Genomic DNA, 9,349 nt, shown 5'->3' with positions numbered 1-9,349 from the left:
AATCAAGGTGATAATGTCATGAGAATCTGAGAGCAAGATGTGCCATAATGCAAAAGTCAACTGGCAAAAAGAAAAGATTTATGAACATTCTTTTTAGTATTACCTTCAAATGCAATGACCTATATAAGCCTAAAAAAGTAACTGAAAAATTTTTTTCTTATTTTACTAGTGGTTTTCCAACCACTTTCTCTGTCACCTCCATTACCACCCCATTAATAAGATAAAGCAAAGCTCATCATACAAATGGTAGACATTTGGAGAAGCCTTTTGCTTCTCCCTCCTTCCTTTTCTGCTTCTAGGCTTTTGGAAATTTATCTGCTTGTTATTGCTTCCCACCTGGGGTGAAAATACAATAAGATGAAATTAAGTTAGTGGATGTTATCACTTATAGTAAAATGTTGGGTGCAGAGATAATAATAATCACTGCCTAAAAAGAAGTTTTAAGAGTCCAAATTGATTGTAGCTCCATGTATTTCATTAGCATGTATAATTGATAGCAATACATTTAATACAAATACATTAAAAACGATTATTATTTACTGTCCATTTTGCATTATTAGCACACATGTATTTCATTAGCACCGATAAATGAAAGCAATATACATGCATTAATAAATGAGCATTCTTTACTACCCATTTTGCCAAGTTAGTAAGTAGTGATTTGCAAGGCTGATCTACCAATATATGTAAATGCAAACACCTCTGTATGCTATGGTGACATTTTTAAGTAATTGAAAGCTCTGTGTGAAATTTGTGTCCAGACTTACAGACCACTCTCAGTTAAAAGGTTAACCCTTTTAACAGATGAATAGACTGCCCTCTCAGACATATCTCACAGTAGAGAATTTATTATATAAGTCATAATCTCATTGGATATGCAAGGTAAATAACCTCATTAAGAATGGAATGTGAAGGTGATACAGTACTGTTCAAATAGCAAAAAGGGGCAAACAAGTTAAAACAAAAGGCAGTTATGGGAGTCAACCATTGCTTTTATTTTGGGTTTCATATTTTATGCTGAATAAAACAGATTAAAAAGGCTAACTGATTAGCATCAAGGAGGGCCCAACTGAGAGGCCTGGATGAATTATTTGTTCTGATGAAGAACAAAAGAACAGAACACAGCCTGTTGGCCATGCATTAATTGATTAATCCTAAAATGTGGAAAATGTTGACTACCATGAGGATATCTTCAAAGGGCTGTACATGAAGAGATTCTATCCTGGATTTATAAACCCTGCGGGACTTTGGGCACATGCTTCCCACAGGCATGGGTAGCCCCTGAAGGATGACTTGGTTAACTGTCCTCTCATTTGACTGATCCCCCTTCTTATGTTGGAATTTCAGTTACCTCCCTAGAGGAAATTCTTCTAACTGCTCACCCACCAGTTAGCATCTACACTGCAGTTATTGCTATTTACATCTCATTAAAAAAAACTTAAGTTGCTCCTGAGCTTCTGGAATTGAATATTCCTAAAATGGAAGATCTAAATAGGTCTTGGGAGTTGTTGGTTCAGGCTTCTGTCTTTAAGTTATTAAAAGCCTAATGCACAGAGGACAGGTGGGCTTCTGTTTTCTCAGAAAGTACTATACCTACACTTTTTCACAGTCTGTTCTGTTCTGACATATATTTCTACAACATGCATTGGTTTGTAAGCACTTAGTAAATGGGGGAATGATGCCATCAGAAATCATGTTGGTCATACATAATCAATAGCAAGTGAATTCAGAATAAATACACTAACACAGCTGAATTCAGCCAGTTGTGGAAGAATATGGAATATAGAACCTACAGCCAAACTTTAAGAGGAATATGCCTCATTTGGCCATGTGCTTTGTCTCAGAAGTGCTTATTGTGTGGTTCTCTGTGTCTGTGTATTTTGCCCTGGTCTCCATAAATCCACAACCTGAGTCTTTCACCTCATCTCTTTCATCAAGCTATCTTCTCCTTCTTTTTTTAAATACAAAAATTCCTTTGTTTACAGTAGTCTTTTTTATTAATTAGGAAGTAAATGTGATTTTTTTTTAAACTATGGTAATATTTTTATTAGGTTTACTATTCTTTCTCTTGATGTGTTGAAGTTTTTGTTACAAAGTTGCTTAGGTTTTGAGTGGTCTGTTCCTAAACCTATTTTCCTGTAAGTCTTGTGATTTGCAAATAGCAAGTGTTTTTTTTTTTGTTTTTTTTTAATTGGTATCTCTTGTAGCAGAAGAGCCCATCTTTAATTTTCTGAATACATATTTTATGGCTGTTATAATTGATCATCTTCAGGGCTTGTTCTACAGAGCTAAGCTAAGGTTCGGGCAGAATGATCTGTAAAGAGCATGACAGTAAGAAGGTCCAAGAGCAGCCTGGAGACTTGCAGAAATTTTTGTAGATTCATAAGTGTCAAGGTTCAGAGGTCTTACAACCAATCAGTCTTAGTGCCATGGTGACATTCCTCAGGCTTCTCCCACTTCCTGTGAAAGAGAATATATAAAACGCTGCATAAGAACATTGTGGTGACTTCTCTGAACTGTCTCGCAGCCATTAGAAATAATTTTCAGTGTCAAGAATATAGTTTGCTCAGCTAAACCTCTCAGTTACGTAAGAACCCTGAATTTTCCAGTGGGATTTTGATTTCTCTTTCCCTCTCTGCCCCACCCCAAGTACTGTAGGACTCTTCAGCTTCTTACAGCTTGTGCAAATTGGTTTCAATGGATGTGATCTCATTCATGCTATTTCAAATTAGTAAGCTGTATTGAGCACATACTACATGTAGGGAACTCTGCTAATGAGTTCCTATGTTAACTCTCCCAGATCAGAAATTAGTGTCTTACCAGAGACCTTCTAGAGGCAATGCCTTAACCCAAGATGGAAACCAAAATGGGCTGGGGACGCAGTATTCTTTTAAGTGTTCCTTAAACCCCTTAGGGACCAATCCTGACATGTTGCTGGATGACCTATTTACTAGGGTGTCTGCAAACAACCTGGGAGCTGAGAGGGGAAGGGTGGGAGAGTGATGAGCATCCTTGCCTCAGAAGCTACCTTATTTTGTAACTTATTTCATCCATGATATTAGTTTAATGATGCTTGCATGTGTGTTTGTGCATTTGTGTGTTGTGTATGTTCAGTTACTTCACAAAAGACCATGGAACATTATGTGATCTCGACAACTAAAATTCTCTATGCCACAAAGCCACAAAGCAGGCAAGGAATAGTGAAATTCCCATGAAATTGAATTGATCCTCAAATTATTGCTTAAATGATAGGACAGTAGAAACTTAAGAGCATATTAATACTAATGGGAATTGCTCAGCTAATGCTGTGCAAGACCAGTTGAGAAGTGCACTAGGCATGCTACAAAAAAGCCATTACGCTTATCTTTTCACAGCTGTATGATTTGTTTTATTCTTAAAACATTTGAGGTTTGAAGTTTTTATATGCTGCTTTATAAAGAGAAGTTTAATGAGGTTGAAAACCAAAATAGTGCTCACCACTGTGCATAGAAATAGAAAAAAGAAGCTTCAGCCAAATGGTACCCATTTAAATCCCTTTTTCTAAATGTCCAATATAATTTTTGTATCACTTGTTTCATTAACTCCAAGCTTTATAAAATTGAATGCTACCTGAGTAAAATGAGAATGACAATACAAAATATTTTTAAGGGTCTTGGTTTTATATCAATCTTCTTTTAAATCTTTTAAAATTAAAACATTCTTACATTATAAAATCACTTTGCAATATGTATGTGATTTATCACTAAGTTTGGATCCACCTGTCTTAAATGGACACTGAACTTTTATTTATGCTTTGAAAAGATAGCAGATAAAAAGCATAAGTGTTTCTGATATTATTTTTTGTCATCTCCAGCAAGAAGATTGAAATCCTGAGAAACAATTTTCTGAAGAAATGAAACAGTCTGCCCTCCTGAACCCTTGGGGGAAAATAGCCTTTCTCTTTGCTCAGAATATGAAATGGTAAAACAGTAGAAGTAAAACAGACAGCCCTGCCACACATGTCACATTTCTATTTGTATCATTTGGAGTGATGTTTTAAAAATATTTTCTGGAGTTTTATTTATTTCTTTAAGAAATAACTGGCACAAATAATATTTGTTCAATCTTGCTGATGTAAGATTTTCCAAATCAGATGTATTTATTTACTTTCTGGGAAACTTGGGAGATTGCCTTGTAACCCTCATGTTGCATAACTTCAAGAGTATATGTAAAAAAGGAGATTTTGGAGGTGCTCTATAGAGGCAGTGTTTCTGAAAATATTGAGTATTCAAATGTCCTGTCTCTTGGATATTCAGAGCTGCCTCAGTAGACCCATTGGTCTTCCCGATTAGTGTATGTGAAAGACTACCTTTCTGAGGAAGAAAACTTTTTAAAGGCAAAAATGAAAAACATTGTTTATATTTTAGCTGATATGTTTTCAAAGAGAAAATAATTACATTTAGAGCAAAGAATTTCTGGGTATTTCACTTCTGATCCCTTAGGGATCAACTTGAGCTAGATTGATAGCAGAGATAATTCAGCATTGTTAAGGTTGAGGTTGAACCCCTGGTGACTCAGTTTCCTCATCTGTTAAATGGCGCTAGTAACAGCACCTACCTGAGAAGGCTATCTGAAGATCCAATGGGGATTCAATACCTGTACGTGGCAGATAGTTAAGATCCTAATAATCTGTTTTTTTAAAACAGATTAATGTAAGACATTCAAACACTTTTGGCTGTATATCCCTCACTCTTATTGTAAGATCTTGGACTTAGAGAGCAGGGGTTTTCCTTCTTCTCATTTTGAATCTGATTAAATAATTCACATAAATAAGATTTTTAAATTTCACCTTGCAGGCAAAATATAAAATTAAAGCGGTATATAACTGAGCAAAACCACCTGTCAGAGCCAGTTTGTAAATAATGAGAGAGAAATCTATCTTCACATTTATAGTCAAATCTTATGTTTGACATCCAATAGTTTTCCAAGCTTGATTACTGATCTTAATTAACTACCTTGGTTCCAAATATTTTTGCTTTTTCCAAAAAGTCAAGACTTGTCTCCAAGGATGAAGATTTGGTACTACTAAGACTGTTCCGAGGAATGGGAGGCAAGCTGTGAAGGCCATTCCCCAAAATGGAGTTCCAACGCTGCTTTGAGAAATGGCAGTCTCACAGGACCGAACGCACAATCCTAGGCAGATAGTCATGAAGAGAAGGGCCCTTGTTTGGGGTTTAGACTCTGGCATATTTATTTAAAAACCAGTTGCTTTACTGTAGTGTCATATCTTGTACCATATTGATTTAGAAACAGACCTTTTCTGGATTCTTTAAGAACTCAAGGAATTGTTGGGGAGCTGCTATGGTTTAAAATACATAGGACCATCTAGCCCCCAATTTTTGGAATCAGATTTCTTGGGCTGGTCCCAAGAACTGTAGATGAAGCTTAGCCACTTGGCAGCATTAATTAACACTTGCTGATCACTACCTATAGGGAAGGGTTCCCTGATCAAACTCTCTCTACTACATATTTTTACATGCTATTTTGAATAGTGATTCAATAGATTGTTTCATAAGGGTTTTGGAGTATTTTTATGTGTATGAATTCTTTATACTTGTGCTAGTCAGGAACTTTTTTATTGCAAGTAGCAGAACTCTCAACTAGATTAAGAAACGGGAATATTTTGGAAGGATACAGGGTTATTTCATCTGACCTAAATTCAGGCAATGGAGGGTGTGTGGCTAGACCTTAGACCTCAAGGACAACAGGAGCTAGACACTCAAATGCCCTCAGTACTCCTACCCTCTCCAACTCTCATTGGTATTTCACCTTCCACCACTGTAGACCAGTGTCCTCCATGTGGCAGAAAATATGCTGCCAGTGGTGCCCAAGACTTACATCTCACAGCTCATGTCACTAGATTGACCAACTGTAATTTCCCAGTTCCAGTTCAATAAAGCCAGGCAGGCACACCCCTAGACCCATCCACTGTGGCCAAGGAGGTCATGTAAAAACACTGCAGTACCACTGGGATCACACGGTTGAAGAGTAAGAGGGCTGGGGAAAAACGTTCTCAAGAGTGTGCTAGCAGTCCACCACAATTTCCAACCAGAAATATAAATTCCTTAGGGGTAGAGGCAGTAATGTCTCCAGTACAGTGTCCTGAATGCTCAACGCATGTTTGAGACTGACTGACTTCCAGGTAACTTATAGGACCTGAGAAATTTAACTGTTCTCCAAAGAATAAAATTGGTAAGAGCCAATCTCCCACATTTCCTTGACCTCACCACATAAGTTATCTGTGGTGAAATCTTAGTCCAGGATCCTTTCATTTTCTGTGCTACCGGGCTGCCCACCTCACTAAGCATTTAGAACTTGAAAACTTACAGCAGGAAGGGACGGAGAGTTCTTCTACTCCAGTTTTATTGCTGAGGACTTTATTCAAGATGACACTCTCATCATTCATTAAACACATAAATTACATGCCTAAAATATGCAAGGCAGTGTTCTGAGTGCTGAGAATACAACTGTGAACAAAACAAAGGGTCCTTTCTTTCCTAGTGGGGGTGCTCAGGGGTTAAACTTAGAGCCAGTATATTTTTAACAAAGGTATATGTAGTACTGTTTTAAGGGTGTGGGCTCTGGAGCCAGACTCTGAGTTGAAATCTGCCCTTCTGACTGTGACCTCGGGCAAGTTGACAAACCCCCGGTGCCTCAGTTTCCTCATCTGTTAAATGGCACTAGTAATAGTACCTACCTGAGAAGGCTATCTGAAAATCCAATGGGGATTCAATACCTGTACGTGGCAGATAGTTAAGAGCCTAATAAATTCTGGCTATTATGATTCTCATAGTTACATACTTAGAATAATAAACTCATCAGGAAGACTGTCTATGTCTTTGCTGCTCCTTCTCCTGGGATGAACCTTTCCCTATCCTGTCAACAGGGAAATCTCTACTGGGTCACAGTTTCAGCTTCGTTCCTCTGGGAACTCACAGCATCCTACTGGCAGAAAACACTGACGTGTTAATTGTCTGATTGCTGATGCAGTTATCCCCTGCACTGGGAGAATTCGGGAGTATGGGCAGGGTCTAGTTCATTTCCATGTTTTCAGATTTTAGTATATTCAAGGAGATAATGTTTGGTGGGATGACTAAAAAACGTACATTTTAATTTCTGTCTTGTTGGGATTGCCTTTGCCATTCTCCCTGGGATCCCTTCTTCCAATCTTTGTTTTATTGAAATCCAACCAACCGTTCAAAGCCAAGCTCAAATGCTACATTTCAGTCATGTCTTCCCTGACCAGCCAGCCAGGTCTCTGTAATGCCTTAGTACATTTTCCTCCTCCATTGTATGGTGCTGTGTTGTAGATATTGATTTATTTAAAAGTAAATAGGACATAGAGATTTTGTACTTACATTTGTATGAAGAAACTTTATGTAGTCAAATTAATGAGCCTCTCTGCTTGTAGATAGAGCATATGTAACTAATGCTGGCTTTAAAAATACCAGTTTAATGTGTTTTTAAACATAGCTCTATGCCTGACAGCCTGCAAGTAAGTCCATTGTATTTCCTAAATTCTTCTACTTAATTTAAAAAACTTATCTTACTCTTGGTAAAAACATTGGGACTATTAAAAGATTTATTCTATTGCAAGATGAGTTGGAAATTTTGATTCCTGAATCCATTAGATTTTAATTTAGTTCAAATTGTTAATCAGACAGAAGCCAAGTAATTTTAAGAAATCAAAAGAAATTTTGCCAAGAGGAAGAAGAAATAAATGTGATCTATATTATTTTCTAGTAGGTATCGGGGATCAGATTGAAAAATTCCTGTAGTGAGAAGCCTATAGAAAAAGCCCAGCAGCGAATTTTGGAAATGTCAATTACAACTGAGGATAGCCAATATCCTAGGTACCCTTGATTGTGAAAGGTTATGGACAGAAGTATTCTCAATCTCAAGTTGTATAAAAGTGCTTGTTTCTCTTCACTTTTTATGGTTCAGATGGTCATTTTTTTCCAAAAGGGAAATAGAGATAGAAAGAACTGGGAATCAGAAAGTTTCTGTTCAAATTCCAACACCAGAGGTCTTTGTCTACAAAGACAGAGGAAAAAATACCCGTCTTGGTGAGGATCTAAAGGCATGAGGGCTGGAAGTGTGTTCATGTGAGCTACAATGTTCTTTGTAAACACAAAGTTTTCTGTTTGTTTGCAAGACTATTTACCCATCCCAAGATAGTAAACATTCATTCATGGAATATTTTAATATCCATTAGTATTAAAAAAGCATTGTACACTCTGCTCAGGTGTCACCCTGTCAAAAAAAAGCAATGTTATTCTTTTATTTTTATTTTTTTATATTATAATAGATTAATTTTAAACTACTTTCATAAGTAAAAGAAACACAATAGAATACTTTAATGGTTACCTCAAGAATATTAAATTCCAAAAAATGAAAAAGACAAAAAGAAAAAAAATTCTTTCCTAAGTAGTGTTCAAAATGTCCAGAATGATGTTAAAAAAACAACTAAACAAAATATTTTTAACCAGTATTTCTATTGGCTGACTTCTAAGTAGGTTACCATGGCTATGTCTTCGAAAATCCAACAGAACAAGCTGAAACATTTAAAAACTGCAGGCGTGCTGTTTCTTTTTTGGTATTTCCACTGTCAAGTAACTTGCTAGGCTGGTCTTTTTTCCCAGTGACTTGATGGATTTCCAGTGCTGGTCCTTTGACTTGTGCTCTTCATCTCATCTCCCAGCTGCCATCCCAAGACCTTATATCATCTGTTTTTCTCTTCTCTCTTCATTCTCCCTTCCCTTATGCCCTGTACTCATCAATGGCACCTTCCTATCAGCCTACAGACTCAAGCTTTCCATATCCCCCAAAGAATCATTCCTTCACCCTGCCTCTCCTACAGCTCCCTTGTTCCTTCCTATTCCCATCTAAGTAGCTAAAAGAAAAAAAAAGAGAAAAGCCTATTCCTATAGCCTTGGCTTCAACGCCAGAGTCTGTCTTCTGCCTCCACTGTTACTGCAAAGCAACTACACTTCCAGAATCAGCCACATCCATCAGATGCCAGTCCCATGGCCTTTGTTTACTGCTTGATCCCAGTAGGGGCTGTTGACAGCTCCTCCTCCATGTGGGCCTCTCTGTAGCTTCACTTTTCTTGCTCCAGATCATTTCTTTTTCTGGGATCCTATCCCCATCTCCTTCAGTGGCCTGCCTTCCTCTGCCCATCCCACCACTGGTGGTTGGCATTGCTTTTGGTCCTCTTCTGGCCTCTTTTTTATTCTTATACTGAGGAACTCATCCATCCCTGTGGCTTTAACTACAATGTATGTGCCCACAGGCTGATAACCCCAAATTT

This window comes from Choloepus didactylus, chromosome 9 (assembly GCF_015220235.1).
Source record: "Choloepus didactylus isolate mChoDid1 chromosome 9, mChoDid1.pri, whole genome shotgun sequence".
NCBI classification, from domain to species: domain Eukaryota; kingdom Metazoa; phylum Chordata; class Mammalia; order Pilosa; family Megalonychidae; genus Choloepus; species Choloepus didactylus.
The sequence above is the reverse complement of the archived record's forward strand: the minus strand, read 5'-3'. Positions refer to the sequence as shown.